Source organism: Ranitomeya variabilis, chromosome 2 (assembly GCF_051348905.1).
Source record: "Ranitomeya variabilis isolate aRanVar5 chromosome 2, aRanVar5.hap1, whole genome shotgun sequence".
NCBI classification, from domain to species: Eukaryota; Metazoa; Chordata; class Amphibia; order Anura; family Dendrobatidae; genus Ranitomeya; species Ranitomeya variabilis.
The window spans coordinates 205,700,829-205,719,868 of record NC_135233.1 but is presented as its reverse complement, the minus strand read 5'-3'; the positions used below and the strand labels follow the sequence as shown (position 1 = coordinate 205,719,868).

Sequence of the window (19,040 nt, the reverse complement as noted above, 5' to 3'; positions counted from 1 at the left end):
TAAGAAAGCCATTTTCAAACACCTAATCTGGAATATTCGATTAATAGAGGGGTCTGTCGATTCAGGATATGTTAGCGGATGCAGAGGGAGCTACAAAGAGGTTGATGTCCAAACACTACACAAACGGAACATTGATATCATCCTTAGTAATTGTTACCAGAAAATGGAACAGTTGCTTCATGATTCTTGTACAGATTACAACTGATTGCTTGGAGTCTCAGAATTACTACATACTGTGGTCAAGTTATTGTTTTGGGATCTTTCTAACAAAAAGGATTACTCGAAGAGTTTGTGTTTTCAGATGATTCAACATGAGCAATATTGATGCAGGTCTTTGAACCGCCTTTGATCAGAAGTCTTCCTCCCTGCCGGGACCCCTGACTGATGATTATTATTGTTATTATGCATTGCTTGTATTGTGCCATCAGAGCTGCAAAACAGTGCTAACCGCTGAGCCACCATGCTGCCCTATATATAGTACAGTGCTAACCACTGAGCCACTGTGATGAAACTAGAAGCTCCAGTCCCCCTTGCAAAATCTTCATTAGTGATCTTCTTTATAGTATTGGTCTTTGCAAATAAGCCAAAGAGACCTTTGGGCTAATCCTGACGGTGCCCACCTCACCTACAAGACCCTTATGCAGCAGCACGGGATGCACGTACGGTATATTAGATAGCACATAGCTAGACTACTGAGCTTACACTAGTAACCTTGGGCTTGGATGGTGCCATCGATGATCAAACAGTCCCTTGTACACTAGTATTATATGTGCTACATGATAGTTGACTCTGTTGCTGATTTTGCATTATTACCCTGAACCTTGAAGGTCTAGAGATGAACCGTTAACCCCTTTCCGACATTGGATGTAATAGTACGACAATGTCGGAATCCCTCCCTTTGATGTGGGCTCCGGCGGTGAGCCCACATCTTTCCCAGCACATATCAGCTGTTTTGAACAGCTGACATGTGCCTCTAACAGCCGCTGGTGGAATCGCGATCCACCCACGGCTACTCACCTGTTAAATGCTGCTGTCACTCTCTGACAGCAGCATTTAACTCGTTCTTTCTGGAAGCGTTCCGGAAATCCCATCCATCAGTGTTCCCATCACATGATTGAGGGTCACCGATGGGTTGGCATGACCACCAGAGGTCTTTATGGTTTTCAATGCCGGATTGCTGTGAGCGCCCCCCGATGGCCAGCGTACATAGCAATTGAGCAATTCTGCTACATATAGGTGATCTGATCATCGCCTGTGTGCAGGCTCGGACTGGCCCACCGGAGAACCAGAGGATTCTCCGGTGGGCCCAGGCACTGACACCTGCTGGCATACCTGCCAACAGCTGCCTAGGGCCCCCACTGCTCCAGGGGCCCCCAGCTAGTGGCTATGGGGCCCCTGAGTCAAGGGGGCCCGCCCTGTGCCAGCGTAGCAGCAGCTGGAGACAGGATCCTGTCCCCGCTGCTAAAGCAAAATGAATATTCACGCTTCCCCTATGGGCGTGGAGAGGTGTGAATACCTTTTCTCTTTAATAGCAGGCAGCGTTAGCTGCAGGCTGCAGCTAACACTGCCCGCATGTAAAGCCCCACCACTGCACCACACACACAAAGCACCGCACCACATACACAGACACACAGCGCAGCACATCCCGGCGTCCTGCTTCCTGTCTGAGACAGCCCAGCTGGATGACGTCATCATCCAGTGTGCTGTATCAGACAGAAAGCTGCCAGCGAGGAAGAGGCTACCGGGATGAGCTGCTGCTGCGGGGAGGTGAGCTGTGCTGTGTGTGTGTGATGAGCTGCTGCTGCTGTGAGCTGTGTGTGTGTGTGATGAGCTGCTGCTGCGGCGAGGTGTGCTGTGTGTGTGTGGTGAAGGACAATGATATTGGTGGGGGGAGACAATGATGGAGGTGATGGGCAATGATGGTGGTGGGGGGAAGACAATGATGGAGGTGATGGGCAATGATGGTGGTGGTGGGGAGACAGTGATGGAAGTGATGGGCAATTATGGTAGGGGGAGACAATGATGGAGGTGATGAGCAATGATGGTGGTGGGGGAGGCAATGATGAAGGTGAGGGGAGGCAACGATGGAAGTGATGGGCAATGATGTTGGGGGAGACAATGATAGAAGTGATGGGCAATGATGTTGGGGAGACAATGATGGAGGTTATGGGCAATGATGGTGAGGGAGGCAATGATAGAGGTGATGGGCAATGAGGGTGAGGGGGCAATGATGGAAGTGATGGGCAATGATGGTGGTGGGGGGAGGCAATGATGGAGGTGATGGGCAATGATGGTGGGGGATGCAATGATGGAAGTGATGGGCAATGATGGTGTGGGAGGCAATGATGGAGGTGATGGGCAATGATGGTGGGGGAGGCAATGATGGAGGTGATGGGCAATGATGGTGGGGGATGCAATGATGGAAGTGATGGGCAATGATGGTGTGGGAGGCAATGATGGAGGTGATGGGCAATGATGGTGGGGGAGGCAATGATGGAGGTGATAGGCAATGATGGAGGTGATAGGCAATGATGGAGGTGATGGGAGGCAATGATGGAGGTGATGAAATTGGCAATGATGGTGGTGGGGGAGGTAATGATGGAGGTGATGAAATTGGCAATGATGGTGGTGGGGAGGCAATGATGGAGGTGATGGGCAATGATGGTGGTGGGGGAGGCAATGATGGAGGTGATAAAATGGTCAATAATGGTGGTGGGGGAGGCAATGATGGATGTGATGATGGAGGTGATGAAATGGACAATGATGGTGGGGGAGGAGGCAATGATGGAGGTGGTGGAATGGGCAGTGATGGGGGGTAGGGGGCTGCATTATATTCTGTGGGGGACTGCATTATTTTTAGGGGAATACAGTATATTATGGGGGGCTACATCATACTATATGAGGGGGCTTGTTATGATCCGGTGGTAGGATCACCAAACTGACCTGATAGGTAAACCTGAATAGTAGGACAAGCTCCGGGGATGTGGGAACTATACCGACCGCAATCCTGATCCTATCCACACACACTAAAGGCAGCCGTGGAGCGTTACCTAAAAACCTAGACGCCTCTTCACAGCCTGAGAAACTAGCTACCCCTAGAGAGAAAGCAAAGCCTCACTTGCCTCAGAGAAATAACCCCAAAGTTTAGGCAGCCCCCCACAAATAATAACGGTGAGTTAAGGGGAAAATACAAACGTAGGAATGAAAAACAGGTTTAATCAAATGAGGCCCGCTAACACTAAATAGACAGAAGATAGCAGGGATCTGTGCGGTCGGTACAAAAACTATCAAAAACTATCCACGCAGAAAGTACAAGAACCCCCACACTGACTCACGATGTGAGGGGCGCACTCTGCTCCCCAGAGCTACCAGCAAGCGAAAAATCACATATAAGCAAGCTGGGCTGAACACATCATATACTGAGAAACATTTTCAAGGAAACAATGAGCAAAAAGAATTAGCAAGACTTAGCTTCTCAGAAATAGACAGGTCACCAGGAAAATCCAGGAGAGGTCAGAACCAGTACTGAATACAACGACAGCAGGCAACAAGTAAAGGTCCAGGTGGAGTTAAATAGGAACCAGCATAGCAGGAAATGAGGAGGCTGAGCCCAGCTCCAGACCCGCAGTATCGCTAAAGGCCACCAGAGGGAGCCCAGACGGAATTCACAACAGGGGCTACAGTATACTCTATGGGGGGCTGCATTATATTCTGTGGTGGGGCTGCATTATTCTCTCAGGGGACTACATTATATTCTGGGGGGCTACATATTACTATATGAGGGGGGCTACAGTATACTCTATGGGGGGCTCCATTATATTCTGTAGTGGCGCTGCATTCTCTCAGGGGACTACATTATATTCTGGGGGGCTACATCATACCATATGAGGGGGGCAGCATTATGCCTTATGAGGGGGTTACAGTATACTCTATGGGGGGCTCCATTATATTCTGTGGTGGGGCTGCATTATTTTCTCAGGGGACTACATTATATTCTGGAGGGCTACATCATACTATATGAGGGGGACAGCATTATGCCCTATGAGGGGGCTACAGTATACTCTATGGGGGCTGCATTATATTCTGTGGTGGGCTGCATTATACTATATGAGGGGGGCTGCATTATACCCTATGAGGGTGCTACATTATATTCTCTGGTGGGGACTGCGTTATACCTGAGGGGGTTACATTATATTTTGTGGGGTGCTGCATTATATTCTATGAGAGGGGACTGCATTATATTCTATGAGGGGGCGACATTATATTCTATAAGGGGGCTACCCCTCTATGATTCTACCCCAACCCCTGCTACATAATTAAGATGTGTACTACCTTATATTATACCCTGATATTAGCGCTTTTTACCACACAATTGGTGGTCTTGTATCTATTTCTATGTAGCTACATAGTGGGCCCCAAGAATGATTTTCTCTGGTGGGCCCATGGTGCTCCAGTCCGACGCTGCCTGTGTGTAGCAGAGTCTGTCAAAGTACTGCAGCTTCTAGCCTCCAATGGAGACTATTAAAGCATACAAATAGTAAAAAAAAAGTTTTTTACATCATAAAAAAAATAAATAAAAGTTCAAATCACCCCCCTTTTGCCCCATTCAAAATAAAACAATAAAAAAACAAACATACACATATTTGGTATCGCACTCAGAATTGCCTGATCTATTGATATAAAAAAGAATTAACCCAATCGCTAAATGGCGTAGCGAGAAAAAAAATCCAAACTTCAGAATTACTTTTTTGGTCACCGCTACATTGCAACAGGCGATCAAAAAATAAGCCTTCATCCAGCCCCAGATCACGAAAAATGGAGACGCTACAGGTTTCGGAAAATGACACTGTTTTTTACCAAAGTTTAGATTTTTTTTCACCATTTAGATAAAAAAGAACCTAGACATGTTTGGTGTCCGTGAACTCGTAATGACCTGGAGAATCATAATGGCAGGTCAGTTTTAGCATTTAGTGAACATCGTAAAAAAAACAACAACTGTGGAATTGCCCTTTTTTTTGCAATTTCAGCACACTTCGAATTTTTATCCCTTTTTCCAGTACACGATAATTTAAAGCCAATGGTGTCGTTCAAAAATACAACTCGTCCTGCAAAAACAAGCTCTTTCATGGCAATTTTGACCAAAAAATAAAAAAGTTATGGCTCTGGGAAGAAGGGGAACTACTTCATATTTAGGGAGAACTGTGATGTCCTGATCCTCTAAATTGACGAAGCGTACAGGAACAGTTCCATCTTGTACAATGGTTAATGTACGTGCCACCAAGAATCCCAAGGGAAGTTGCTCCGAGAAAGAAGGCTCAAATTTGAATCTCAACTCCCTCCAATGGGATGCGAGCTCAAACGGGCAAAGTGAGTACTGTTTTTCCGGGTGGTAGAATGGGCTTGGAAGAAGCGGGAACGATCACTTTTCGTAACACTCCTCCTTCACAGCAAGATTTTTGAGCTTGAGCTGTACGCACTAACTGTTGGAATACTCTTCTCTGAGGAGTATGTGGACTCCATTGCTTCAGAGTCTCGTTAGAGAGTTCATTGATGAGGAGACTCCCGAATTCCTTCAAAACGTTCATCCCTAGAATGACGGTGTGTCCGCTACTCAATTCTTCCTAGGTTAACACCACTCCCTTTCGTCCCAGATCTTTGCCACAAATGGAGATTTGCATCCACGCCACCCCTGTGACCGGAATGGGCAGTTGGTTGGTAGCCATCAACTTTATCACTGGGCCCCACTCAGGCCGCCTTGCTTCAGGAACTTGTCACCGGAAGTAAGTTTCTGGCATCATTGTTATTTGTGAACCCGTGTCCACCAGGCAGTACTCTGCACGACCACTGAATTCGGCCCAAACTAGAGGACACACTGATGCTAGACCTTCGGGACTTCCACTACTCCCCTGCATCTGTTCTGGCTCTGGGCGGCATTCCCCCGGCTTGGAGCCCGTTAGTTTAACGGACGACGGGGTGGAACTCTTCCCCGACATGTACACTCTCGCGCTATATGTCCATTCTCGGCACAATTAAAGCAAGTGAGAGGTCTCTGTCAACGAAGCATTCTAGTGTCACGTTGGGACTCCGGGCCTTCCCTGTCCCCTGATGCATTTGCGACCATCTCTGACTTCTTTTAAACGTCAGCCAATTCTCCTTTAATATTCAGAAGTTCTTTCCTCAATTCTTCCACCCATTGGGGTTCAGTGATTGCATTTACGGACACCTCCCCGCTCCGGACCTTCCCCACCTGAACTGTCACCCCCTGCTCCTGTTCACACATGCGTGCTTCACTTCCTATCTCAGAAAAAGTCACCCGAGGGTTTACCCACTGTTGTGAACTCTATTTCTGGGCTCCCTCTTGTGGTCACAAGTGGTACTGTGTGAGTGCTGTCTTTCTGCAGGTTTGTGACTGGCATCATCTGTCTCGTTATCTGTGGGCTGGTTTTCTATTTAAGCTCAATTGGACTCTCAGTCTATGCCTGCTGTCAATGTATTCAGTGCTATTCTGATTCCTTCTGACTACCTTGCTCCCAGTCTCTTCAAGAGAAGCTAAGTTTCCGTTTTGTTCATTTTTTGATCATCAGTGTTCTATATGTTTCTTGTCCAGCTTGCTAATATGTGATTTCCCAGCTTGCTGGTAGCTCTGGGGGGCTGAGTTTCTCCCCCCACACCGTTAGTTGGTGTGGGGGTTCTTGAATTCTCAGCGTGGATATTTTGGTAGGGTTTTTTACTGACCGCACAGTTCGCTATCTGTCTTCTGCTATCTAGTATTAGCGGGCCTCATTTGCTGAATCTGTTTTCATTCCTACGTGTGTCTTTTCTCCTTACCTCACCGTTATTATTTGTTGGGGGCTTCCTATATCTTTGGGGTTATTTCTCTTGAGGCAAGTGAGGTCCTGCTTTCTCTTTAGGGGTAGTCAGTTTCTCAGGCTGCATCGAGACGTCCAGGATTTTAGGCACGTTCACCGGCTACCTTTAGTGTGTTTGGATAGGATCAGGTTTTGCGGTCAGTCCAGTTACCACCTCCCTAGAGCTCGTGTCTATGTTTAGTTACTTAGCTAGTATTTCCCGTGATCCCCAGCCACTGGGATCATAACAACCCACACATTCTCTCTCAGGGTCTGTTTCTTCATCGTGTCCCGCAAACCCGTTAGTAAAAGGTCTCGCAGCATTATGTCTGTAGGGCCTTTACCGACGCCATCCTTCATTACAATTGCAGTATATAATTCCTGCAGTGCGCTCATGTACTGATTCACGGTCTACCCCTCCCTCTGCATGTGACTAAAGAGACGTGTTTTCAGTTCCCCTACGTCTGTGGGATCCCCATGGGTCTCTTCCAAAATTCACAGCACCTTATTAAAAGTGTCTTGCTCTCTGGGGATCCGCAACATAACTGAGTCTCGGGCTTCCCCATCTAATGCCATGATAGCCACTTCAGCTTCCAATGCAGGGGTCATGGGGTGCATCCTCATCATACCCCTTATACGCTCAGTCCAGCTCCACAACATGGTGTTACTTCCCGTAAACTTTGGCAAATTATTCAACATTGCCTCAGCGAGATACTGGACCTAGGGCCTCCCCAACTACTTGGTCTGCCGCCTCCGTACTGTTGGACTGCATCCTGCCAACTATGCCAAGTGTAAGGTTCTAGCAGGTACGCGGGATGCAGTGACGAGCAGGAGGCAGAGCAAGAGTTAATGGGAATAAGTGAATTTCATACTATATGTCTAACTATTTAATTTAACCAATTTTCTAATATACAGTGGAAACCACAAGTTTCCATACTCTATATAAAAAGACACATCTGCATGTTTTTCTAAATATCTGATATGAAGTCAGAATAAACCTTTCCCGTTTTAGGCCAATTAGGATTACCATAATTATTAACATTTACCAAATGCCAGAATAATGAGAAAGAGAATGTTTTATGGCATTTTTATTGCTTACTGCAAAGTCAAAAGTTTACATACACTAAGATTACAATGCCTTTAAACAATTCTGGACTGGCCATATGATGATGTCACGTTTTTTTGGAAACATCTGAGTTAATTAGAGACACACCTCTGGATGTATTTTAATGCACACCTGAAACACACTGCTTCTTTGTGCAGCATCATGGGAAAGTGTAAAGAAATCAGCCAAAATATCAGGAAGAGATTTGTGGACTTGCACAAGTTTGGCTCATCCTTGGGTACAATTTCAACATACATGAAGATGCCTCGTTTATCTATAAAAACAATTGTATGCAAGTACAAAACAAGATGAGAATGTCTAGTCATCATACGGCTCAGGAAGGAGACAGGTTCTGTGTCCCAGAGATGAATGTGCCTTGTTCCGGTGTGCATATCAACCCAAGAACAAAAGCAAAATACCTTGTGAAGATGATGGCGGAAGCTGGTAAGATTGTGTCAATATCCACAGGGAAACGATTACTGCACAACATGTGCTGAAAGGCTACTCTGCCAGGGAGAAGCCATTACTCCAAAAGAAACCTAAAAAAGCCAGATTAATGTTTGCAAATGCACACAGGAACAAAGACCTTAATTTTTGGAGACATGTCATGTTGTCTGATGAAACTAAAATTGAATTTTTTGGGTATAATGACCATCGTTATGTTTGGAGGAAAAAAGGGATAAGTTTGGATGCCTAAGAACATCATCCCAACTGTGAAACACAGGGGAGGCAGCATCATGTTGTGGGGTTGTTTTGTTGCAGGAGGGACTGGTGCACTTCACAAAATAGCATCATGAGAAAAGAAGACTATGCGGCAATACTGAAGCAACATCTGAAGACATCTGCCAGGAAGTTAAAGCTTGGGCGGAAATGTGTCTTCCAAATGGACAATGACCCGAAGCACACTGCCAAAATGGTAAGAAAGTGGTTTAAGGATAACAAAGTTGATGTTTTAGAGCGGCCATCACAAAGTCCTGATCTCAATCCTAGTGAAATGTATGGGAAAAGCTGAAATGGCCACTGCGAACAAGGTGACCTACAAACCTGGATCAGCTACACCAGTTTTGTCAGGAGGAATGGGCCCAAATTCCGATCAACTATTGTCAGAAGCTTGTGGAAGGAGATCCCTGCAGATGTGACTTTTTATATAGTGAATATAAACTTCTGGTTTCAACTCTACTTCACATCAAAATGCCATCCCGTTCCCTATCTAGTCTATCCTTTTGTCTGTTTCATTTGAGTCACCCATCATGTACTGGGTATTCTGAAACGACGATCATCAGGAAGTCTGGGGCTGCTGACACATTGACTGCTTCCTTTTCTGCTCTTAAACGAAATGTCATGCAGGTGGCCACGTATATCGGACAAGAGTCGCCATGGCTGCAGGAGAAAAATGGCCCGGCACACGGACCATGCGTATGTCATCCATATAGCGCCTGTATAATACGCACCTATGTAACAAACAAAATCAGGAAATTTCATTAGCTCAGCCCTGGGAAGCTCATCACTTTTGAGAAGGGATGTTATAAAGTGAAAACAAAAAACACCTCTACGGAAACCAACATGGCTCACACCAACAATGTGTAAATGATGCTGGTTCAGGTTCAGCAAAGACCAGAATTGTGGGACCGCATGGATGATGGCTATGGGACCAGAGTCACCAGTAGGCTGCATGGACCTATAATTGCTGCCAATGGTACCCCAATTTTGAAGGCAGCTCACAGCAGGTTCAAGGTGATAAAAGTAACTAGGGCAGTTATAAATGGTACATTAGGATTATCTGAATAAGTGTTAATTTGTAGGTGAACTCAAACACAAATAAATATTGAAGCCAAATCATTATGTGTTCATTTTATTCCCACCCAAAAAATCCACCTATCATTTGTTAAGCCAGCACAAACACCAAAACACCCAAAAAAATAGACCCTTTTACCTATTAATTTGCTATAATCTCCTACACTTTTCAGTGGGTGTAGTGACAAGACAACGGAGGACTTGATGTCAGTGAACATAAAACAGCTGACATCAACCCCAAAAACATTAACCCACTTAGAAACGCACCAGGGCAAGTGGGAAGAGCCGAGGCTAAGCTCCAGAATTGGCACATCTAAAGGATGCGCCGTTTTGGGGGTGGCTGAGGGCTGATGATATTAGTCTGGGAGGGTGCCAATATCCATGGCCCTTACCACGTCTATTGATATCAGCCCTCAGCTGTCTGTTTAGCCTTTGCTGGTTATTAAAATTAGCGGAGACTACACAAATTTTTTTGGGGGGTCCCCCATTTTGAACAACCAGTAATGGCTGCACAGACAGCTGTGAGCTGTTATTAATAAGCTGTGAAGATCCATGGATAGAGGCCACTTCCCAGAATAAGGTTAAGATAAATTAGGGGAACCCCATGCCATTTTTTTTAATTTCTTTATTAATTAGCTTAATACATGTACAGTAATCGACACACGCAAAGCACTGATTATATATCTCACTCACATATTTCGATCTATATATCTGTCATCTATCGATATCGGAATTTAAGATTCTTTTATTACTTAGAAAATAGTTTGAAAACGACAAAGAATGACAGCATGTAAATGTTGATGTTAAAAACGGATTGCATATGCTGTTCTCCAGTACCTTACAGATTCAGGGAAGCTGTGGATTGCAGTTCTTTTCAATGTGTTTACATCCAGAGTAAATAACAGCTGATTGGTGGGTTTACCAGGTGTCAGACCCCCACAGATCTCATACTGATGACCTATGCCATGGATAGCAATGTAATGTAGAAATATACAGCACTCCTTGGTGCTTAAGTAGGATGCCAATCCATATACAACACCATCAAGAGGAAGATTCACACTAAATATTACAGTGAAAGAAACAATTTTTGTTTTTAATTAAATTTTTAAGTAAAAAGAAAATTTGTTTCATTCACTGCAATATTGAGTGCCGCGTCTTTCACTATGCCATGGATTGTAAAGCCTATGGTGGCTGAGACCAATTTGTATGTCCAACAATTTTTGGCCCAAAACACCACTTCACCATTTTCTAACTTGACTCCCATAGATGCAGTAGAAATGATGCAGTTTTGGGGCCTCGTTCTTCCCTTGGGGATAGTGAAGAAGCGAGAAATTTGGCAATTAGGAGTGTTGATGTTTTATATAACAGTCCAGTGTTCTGCATGGCTATGACCTGTAAATGCTTTGGGGCCATCCACAAATTTTTGCATTACAACAATAATGCATAATGTCCTCCCTGAGGTAAAGCCAACTTTGACTGGCTTTTCCAAATTCGGTTGGTCCTTGATCACTTTAGCAACAAGAAAGGAAAGTTGCAAAAAGGTGTTGAGTGTGTTACAGAAGGGAGATAAAAAAGAACACCACTTGTCAATGTGACACCTGCCCCGTCAAACCAGGCCTGCATATGAAAGAATGCTTCAAACTGTACCACTCAATCACGGACTACCAAATGTATTTCTGACTTACACAACTCACATACGACAACCTGATGTACTTTACACAACTCACATATACCAACATGATGCACTCTACACAACTTATGTACGCCAACCTGATGCACTCTATACAACTTATGTATGCCAATCTGATGCACTTTACACAACTCACATATGCCAACCTGATATACTTTACACAACTCACTTATGCCAGCCTGATGCACTCTACACAACTCACATATGCAAACTTGGTGCACTGTACACAACATACGCATGCAACCACATTATAAAATTCACATACCAGGAAAACACTAAATCAATTCCAATATAAGGTCACTTGTGGGGACTTTCTACTGTTTAGTCACTTCGCAATGCAACATGACACCCGTACACCAATCCATCAAAGTCTGTGTTCCAAAGCGCCACTCCTTCTTTTCTGAGCCCTGTTGTGCGCCCAAACAGTAGTTTTCCCCCACACATGGGACATTAGCATACTCAGGAAAAATAGCACAACAAATTTTGTGGTCTACTTTCTCCTGCTGTCCTTGTGAAAATGAAAAAAATTGGGGTTGAAACAACATTTTTCTTGGAAAAATCCATTTTTTTCATTTTCACAGCTCAACGTTGTAAAATTCTGTGAAGCATTTGTGGGTTCCAGGTGTTCACCACACATCTAGATAAATTTCATGAACGGTCTACTTTCGAAAATAGGACACTTGTGGGGGGTTTCCACTGTTTAGAAACATCAAGGGCTTTCCAAACACAACATGACATCCGCAGATCATTCCATCAAAGTCTGCGTTCCGAAACATCACTCCTTCCTTTTTGAGCCCTGCCATGCACCCAACCAATATTTTTCCCTGACATGGGGTATCAGCGTACTCAGGAAAAATTGCACAATAACTTTTGGGGTCCAATTACTCCTGATATTTTTGTGAAAATGAAAAAATATGGGAGAAAAGAACATTTTTTGGGGGAAAAATCAAATGTTTTCATTTTTACAGTACAACGTAAAGTTCTGCGAAGCATCTGTGAGTTCAAGATGCTCACCAAACATCTAAATAACTTCCTTGAGGGATCTAGTTTCCAAAATGGGGTCATTTGTGTTTTTTTTCACTGTTTAGGTACATCAGGGGCTCACCAAAAGTGACATGGTGTTTGCTCTCGATTACAGTTAATTCTATGTTCAAAAAGTCTAACGGTGCTCTTTCGATTCCGAGCCCTGCCATGCTCCCCAAACAGTAGTTTTCCCCACATATGAGAGAAGCAGACTATTCCGGAGAAATTGCAAAACTATTTTGGGGTCCATTTTCTCCTGTTAACTTTGTCAAAATAAAAAATGTGGGTCTAAAAGAACATTTTTATGGGAAAAATGAAATTTTCTTTTTTTAACAGCTCAATGTTATAAACTTCTGAGAAGCACCTAAGGGTTAAAGGTGTTCACCACACATTTAGATAAATTCCTTGAGGGGGTCTAGTTTCCAAAATAGGGTCACTTGCTCAGGGTTTTTACTGTTTAGGCATATCAGGGGCTGTCCAAATGTGACATTTCATCCGCTCTTGATTCTAGCTAATTTTGAGTTCAAACAGTCAAATGGTGCTCCTTTTCTTTAAAGCCCTGCCGTGCACCCAAACAGTAGTTTTCCCCAACATATGGAGTATCAGCATACTCAGACATTTTCCACCACATACAGGTGCGTCTCACAAACTTAGAATATCATCAAAAAGTTAATTTATTTCAGTTCTTAAATACAAAAAGTGAAGCAATGCTGTGTTGGACACATCTATTTGGCTACTGGGAACACTGTCCATAAGGTAATGTGACACCTAAGCACTTTAATTACCATCGAGATAGGATCTCTTCCCTTCTGAGACATTACCTTGGTCTAGGCAGGATGCATCTATGAACACTGTTGCAGGGATACATTCAGCATACTATTTAAGGTATAGATGGCACCTTATCTATAGGCACGCTAGCACTTTATGGATTTAAGAAAAATGAAAAAACTAAATATATCAAAGCTTTATTAAACACCAATTTAGGATTTAAAAATAACACAACACCCAAAAACCCTAATGTTAGAAATGGGTTTAATTTAAAAGACCTGGTACAAAAATAAGGGGCAAAAAAGGGGGAGGGAAAGACAAAAATCGGAGCAATACTCCTATATGTCCCTTAAGGTATTCCCTGCCTGTCTGCGGAGGTTGGCACCCTCTTGAGCGCAATGTGGCGCCCCCGCTCCTCGTCGACTATCCCTTAAGGCCCTGTAAACGTCCCTTTACCCGTATGAGGTTACTATGTGACTACCAAGCTAAACCAAACCTAGAAGCCTAGGGACAACCAATGAGTCCAAACCAGGTAATAGTTCACCAAGAAAAACTTGGTCTGACCGTGGGACCCCTATTCTATTTATATGCTACTGCTTATGGCTAGTATTCCCTACGGAGTCCCTAGCAAAATTTGCCCTGCCTATCAGCGGAGGTTGGCACCCTCTTGGACGCAAACGGCGCCCCCGCTCGTCGGCGGCTGACCCTTCTAACCCTGCCTGATTCCCTGCGATTTTTAGGGATCCTAAATCTGGGCAGTGCCTGAGGGGCTAAACTGGTGACCCATATGGAAGATGTCTATAACTCGGTCAGACCTATACAAATACCTTTAACCAGCCATACCCTATATATATATATAACATGCCTAAAGGCTCCAGATTACAGATAATAGATAAAAAATATTTACCGTAGTAAACACTAGAAGATAGATGAACACTATAGTTAACAGATGTTATCTAAATGGATATCATCAATTTATATCACAAACTGTTATCACAAACTGTTATCAGCTGTTATCACAGGTAATCTGGTACCCACATGTGTATGGCATGGTTACAAATACACAAATGGTGAAATAAATAAATATACAGTCCTAAAAGAGCCTGAAACACTTATCTGTGTCCAGGTTCAGCCTCTACGCGTTTCCCCCCCATGATGTGGTTCTTCAGGAGGCATATGGGAAGATGAAGGTCCGTGTGATTCAAGCACATCGGAGATACATGCTGTGCCTGGTTGTAGGTGCAGGGATTACACTGACCAAAACACTATTAAATAGCTCCCTCCCTGAAAGTGGAGAGTTAGGGGGCCAATCAAATACCTTTACGTGTTGCTCCACAGATGTCCCCAGCATGAAGATTGATTACCAGGCTCCGGGCTATCCAGGAACATGCTGTAGACGCCATTGTTGCTGTATCCCGGCGTCCTAACTACTGCGCATGCGTCAAAGCCTGACTCTAGAGGACCAACTGTCAGGTCTCCAGCTGCGCTATGTCAGAGCGCCATTTTACTGTAGACCAACCTACATACCTTGAACTACTGCACAGGCGCCATGATATTGGCATAAAAATACGCCCATGTTGGATCACGCCAAAAAACTGCCGACGCTATAGCCACCCAATAGGCGTCACGATGATACACGCACGAGACTCTGCCCCCATTAAATCGCGCTGCTATCTATCAGGAATAAAATATACACTTCCCCTATTTATCACAGCCTCGGTGCCCTATAAGCACGGTGCTCGCGCTGAAAGGGTTTCCTTATTAATGCAACCCCAGCTGCGTACCACAACTACTGCCTATAGATTTTACACCTATATCATACCACAAATGGCTGCAATCGATAACAAAAAGTATTAAGTAGTATATCCTATTGTAATGCTTAGTATAAGGATTATACTATATACTGATCTCCACCCATACATAGGTTCTTGCTGACATATTGCACAGTAATTAATTGTTGTAGAAATAAGTAACAAGAAGTGCAGCAAACATCTATATATTAAAGTGGCAATAAGAACCCCAATTAGTTATTACAAGCTTTTATGTACAGGTGTATAATTATAAAACAATGGGAATAATGTGTATATATATAATTCTTTCCAGAGACATGCATAGCGCGCCCTCTTAATCTTATGGAGTATCTCCTCTAGATATAAAACCAACCTATATAAAACACTAGGTGTCTCGTGTATGATGGCAAATGCATATAGTTATCACAGATGCAGTAGCCCATGATGTAACTCAGTGAAACCCAACATCCACAACCACCATATCCTAAATACATTATATACAGATGATCGGGAGTATACATGTTGCTTATCAAACTCCTATATTCATATAAAATGAGCTGCAGGTCATCTATTAGATCTGCAGTGCTGTCACGTTTTTTTATATCAGGGAGGAAAAGGGGGGCAGAGGCAAAACTGACGAAAACAATTCACACAAAGCACCCATAAGTAAGCCGCTCATTAAGTCCTCCCGGAACTACTGACTCCATCCTGAAAATCCATTGGGTTTCCTTTTGCAGGATAACCCTATCCCAATCACCTCTCCTGCCATTTTGTTTTATGACTTCCAGGACACAGAATGAGAGAGCCCTGACGTCACCCTGGTGTATCTCCCAAATGTGTCGTGCTACGGGAGTATCTCTTTTGTTCTTGATATCTCCCAAGTGCTCCCCAATCCTCCTTCTCAGTTCCCTTTTGGTCTTCCCAATGTAATTTTTCGGGCATGTACATGTAGCCATATAGACCACACCGGCGGTTTTACAATTAGCAAAGTCCCTACAGAAAAAATTCTTTCCATTGTATACACTCCTAAAACTCTTACATGGTGCTATATAGTCACAGAAAGAACAATTCCCGCATCTAAATGTGCCATTGATACGTCTATCAAGCCAGGTTCCCTCCTGTCTTGGTCTTTTGTAATGGCTGTGTACAAGTCGATCTTTCAAAGACCGTCCTCTGCGGAAGGTGATTTGGGGTCTACTCGGGATAATATCTACCAGGGTTTCATCCAACCGTAAAATACCCCAATGTTTCTTAAGAACATTGAAAACTCGATTCGTTTGATTGTCATAGGTTCCTATGATCCTTGGGGTATTCTCAACCTTTGGTTCCCTATACGTCTGTAGGAGAGTCCGTCTCTCTCTACCTATAGCATTCCTAAAGGCCGGATCTAAGACCTCATCCGGATAACCCCGCTCTCGAAATCTCTCTCTCAGATCAAATGCTTGTGCCCTGAAAGTGGCCGGGTTGGAGCAATTTCTCCTTGTTCTCAGGTATTGGCCTCGAGGAATCCCTCTCCTCAGGGGAGCCGGATGATGACTCTCCCACCGAAGAAGGGCATTTGTAGCTGTCGGCTTACGAAATAGCCTTGTATCCAATGTGCCGTTAGCATTAATGGTAATTTTTACATCCAAAAACGCCAATTCACATTCATCACTCTCTGACGTGAATCTTAGGCCGAAACCATTATCATTCAACCCTTGTACAAAGCTGTTAAACTCCCTTTCCGTACCACTCCACATAACCAGGACATCGTCTATATATCGGTACCAAGCCGATATCTTGCTTGTCCACCATTCCTCTACCCCAGAGAAAACAACGGTTTCCTCCCACCAGCCCAGGAGGAGATTAGCATACGAGGGTGCACAGGAGCAACCCATCGCAGTCCCCCTGAGCTGGTGGAAGTACTTACCGTTAAAAAGAAAATAGTTGTGGGTCAAAACAAACTTCATTAACTCCACTACAAATTTACTATGTTTCTCAAAGAAGACGGCTCTTGTCCTTAGATAATATTCCAATGCCTTGAGGCCCATACTGTGGGGTATACTACTGTATAGAGCCTCGACGTCGATTGAACATAGAATGGTCCCCTGCTCGACCACAACACCGTCTATCTTTTGGAGTAGGTCTGATGTATCCCGCACGTACGAGGGTAATGATATTACAAATGGACGTAAGATGTTATCTATATAAATGCCGACATTCTGACTCAAGGAACCAACACCTGAGACTATAGGGCGTCCTTTCAAGGGAGAGAGGCCCTTATGCACTTTCGGTAGGGCATAAAAAGTCGGAATCATCGGGGCACGAGGAGCCAAAAACTTAAATTCATTGTAAGAAATCAATTTATCATGTAGGCCAGTGTTTAGAATAGTCATTAGTGATCCAACAAATCTCTCTGTTGGATCATTCTCCAGCAGACCATACGTATCTCTGTCATCAAGGATAGATTTACACATTCCCACATATCTCTGGTGGTCGAGGATGACCAAATTGCCTCCTTTATCAGATGACTTAATAATAATTTGGTCGTTTTTCTCTAATTTCTCTAAAGCCTCCCACTCCTCATTACTCAGATTTGGCGATGTATCTCCATTGAGCCGACCTATTTTCTTAAGTTCATCCTCGACCACTTGCAAAAAAATGTCGATATTAGTGTAATCACCTGGAGGTGGCATACGATTACTTTTTAATTTTAAATCAGTCTGTGGACCCAAACCTCTCTCTCTCTCATTGTACTCCAGGAGGTCTGTCAGGACATTAAGCCCCTCCATATCCTCCTCTGATAACCCTAGTTCTAAGCATTGTTGTTTATCATGCAGAGAAAAAATTTTTTTCCATTTTAATTTACGACAGTAGAGGTTCAAATCCTTAACCCATGAAAATGTGTTATACCATGTTGTGGGGACAAAAGTAAGTCCCTTTCTTAACACACTGATTTCACCAGATGACAGTGTATGACTGCTGAGATTTATAATCTGATTCTCATCATGAATGTTCCCTACATCCGTTTCCTCAAATCGTACCCTGCTGGGGCCCTCTGTTCTAAAAAAGAGGAAGATGGTGTAGAGGTGGACAAGGAGGAAGATGATGGTAAGGGGACTAGAGGTCTTGTGGGTGCCCCAAAGCCACTGGCTCCATTCCCTTGGCCTGTGAAGCCCTGCTCTCGACCCCTGCCTCCTTGGTGTCTGCCCATATAACCCCTTTGCTTCTGCTATTTTCCTCTTCCTCTATGTGATGAAGGCCCACCTCTCCCTCTTTGTCTCCAATACCCTCCCGGCCTCTCTGTGTCGGAACCCTCGGCCTCTGAAGAGGAAATTTCAGATACAGTATCAATGCCCCCCGAAAAATTATACGCACTGTTGGTTTTAAATTCTTCAGAGTCCCGTATAAATTGTGTATGTTTGCGATTCTTCAGTTGATTTTGGTAGCGTTCCACTGAGATTTGCAAATTGCTTTCTTTCTTATTAAATTCAGGGTCGGTCTTAAACTGTAATGTTTTCTCTATCAACTCGTTAAGCTGTTTAGATGTGGTTTCTAAAATCTTTTTTTCCTCCTCTAGCAGTAACCTCATAAACCTAACAGAGGAGGCTATGGACTCCTCCCGCCAGGCCTTGAGGAGGCCGGGGTTACTCACTCTTGGTGATGGGGATATATTCACTCGCAACCCCTTTGGTACAATATTATTCTTAATATAGTTTTCCAATGCTTTTGTTTCCCAAAGGGATTTCAAATATTTCTTATAATGCCCAGTAAGTTCCTTAAAGGTAGAATATATTGATGGACTAAAGTCGGTACTAGCGTAGCTTGAATCAACTGAGAACACCCGATCCGCCTCACTCCCCCATGATTCAGAACAGATAGGCCCTGATAAAAAACCAGCCATAATCAATAATAATCAAAAAAGTATATTATCTGATAATCAAATTTAGTCTCAGAAACAAGAAAAATGAAAAAACTAAATATATCAAAGCTTTATTAAACACCAATTTAGGATTTAAAAATAACACAACACCCAAAAACCC

The 19,040-nt window shown here is 43.8% G+C and overlaps 1 protein-coding gene across 5 annotated transcripts in view; it reads right to left on the bottom strand.

Annotated features, from left to right (window-relative positions):
- Positions 1-19,040, bottom strand: part of LHX6 (LIM homeobox 6) — a 246,813-nt gene that overhangs the window by 133,230 nt on the left and 94,543 nt on the right. The window contains exon 1 of one of the 5 annotated variants that reach the window (XM_077292351.1): positions 14,547-14,679. The exons of the other annotated variants lie outside the window; for them this stretch is intronic. The gene's annotated coding sequence lies outside the window, so the exon portion shown is untranslated. Of the gene's footprint in view, positions 1-14,546; positions 14,680-19,040 lie in introns of those variants that run through there. 5 annotated transcript variants of the gene reach the window in all.